We start from the raw sequence: 1,640 nt of genomic DNA on the forward strand, positions 1-1,640 counted from the left end.
CCTCCTCCTCCTCCTCCTCCTCCTTCTTCTTCTTCTCCAGGGTCACAAACTGTTTGGCAAACATGGCAGCTGAAGACCCTATTGGGTTTCTGTTTTATGTGTAGCACCAAGTCTCTGTCAAAGTAGACTTCATGGCTATGTGTCACATCCCAGGATTCCACTAGTGGAATGCTTGTGAGTAAAGTTCCAGATCCACTACAGTGGAAATCCTGGTGAGCTTTTCCTTCAGCATCTATCTGCATAGCAGCTACAATGGAGAGCAAATCTAACTCATCTTCTTAGTCCACAATTTTTTTTTTCACAATTTTGAAAGTCTCTTGTTCTGGGCCATCATCCGGAAAAGTAAAACTTTTTTTCACCACTCATCCAGAAGCCGTAACAGTGATTAAGTATTCTTTTTTGTTCTCCCTATTAGCCAAAATTACAAAATCTGCAGAGATTTGATGTTATTTTCTATTTCATTTAGCGTTAAAATTTTGATTTGATTTGGGCCAACATGTATTATTCTACCAGAAGCATCAGGATGGAAATAGATCCAGTCAGATTCTAAAGAACAATAGTCCATTTCTTGGATCCCATTTTTTTTTGTTTGTTTGTTTGTTTTTGTTTTTTTTTTTTGCTAAGAATTATCCTTCATGGCACAGATATTGGAAGCTCCTTTCTGTTTCTTCTTGTTGGTTGTAATGATGTAGTGCCAAGGATGGCCTCCAATTTGGAAAGCGTTTTCCAGGGCTGACACCTCAAAGAGCAGTGGTGGTGAATCTGTGATTTTAGTGTTGCAAGGGATGCCAAAGGGAGCCTCTCCCACAGTTCCAGCAGTCCCACCCCACCTGCATGCACACCCTAAGTCAAGTTTCTGTTGCATGAACTGTTCATGATGGCTTGGGAGCTATAGAGTCTGACCAGTCCTGAGCTGTACATCACAATCAGAATTCCCTGGGACAGAGAAGCATCAGCAATGTTTCTGAAAATCCTTTTGCTGATCTCTACAATCCTTACAAGTGAAAAAGGTAGAACTTGGAACACTGCAAGATATAACAAAACAGTCTGCTGGATGCCTGCCAACTCTAATAGAGTGCTTCAGATATCAAAGATGATAAGTTTCTTTCAAAACAAATTTATGGATCAGTTCCTAAAGAAGCAGGTTCTTGGTTTCCTGAATGTTAGTGCTGTCCACCTGATGTGTCAGTACTGAGCACTTATTCTGAGCTAACTTGACTGTGATGACTTCTTGAGGAGGGTCCCAACTCACGTATCTGAATTTGCAATAAGGCGAGATATATTTTTTTCAAGTTTTTTTTCCTGTAGCTGCTGAGATATGAAGTAGCCAGTTATGAGCAGTCAGTGCTATGAGGGAGGATTTATAATCTGCTGGACTAGAAAGTATATCCCCCACTGGGCATTCCCATGATAAAGACGAAGGCTGGGCAAGGGGCACCTGCAGAAGGATGAGAGAAAGCCGAGCCAACCCTCTCTGAGCTCAGGGTAGAAGGAAAGAACAAATGGTCCCTTCCTGGCCTGCTTCTCAAGCTGACTCTGCATCTTCTAATGTGTTCCATTGACCCTCAGGTCTGGTTTTGTTTTTGTTTTTGTTTTCAGAACCGGGGATTGAACTCAGGCCCTTACGCTTGCCAGGGAAG

General features: G+C 42.1%; 1 pseudogene; it reads right to left on the minus strand.

Annotated features, from left to right (window-relative positions):
- Positions 1-633: 633 nt before the first annotated feature.
- The window catches only part of LOC101570640, a 23,958-nt pseudogene continuing 22,951 nt past the window's right edge, over positions 634-1,640 (minus strand).

This window comes from Octodon degus, unplaced genomic scaffold (genome assembly GCF_000260255.1).
Source record: "Octodon degus isolate 3935 unplaced genomic scaffold, OctDeg1.0 scaffold00239, whole genome shotgun sequence".
Classification (NCBI taxonomy): domain Eukaryota; kingdom Metazoa; phylum Chordata; class Mammalia; order Rodentia; family Octodontidae; genus Octodon; species Octodon degus.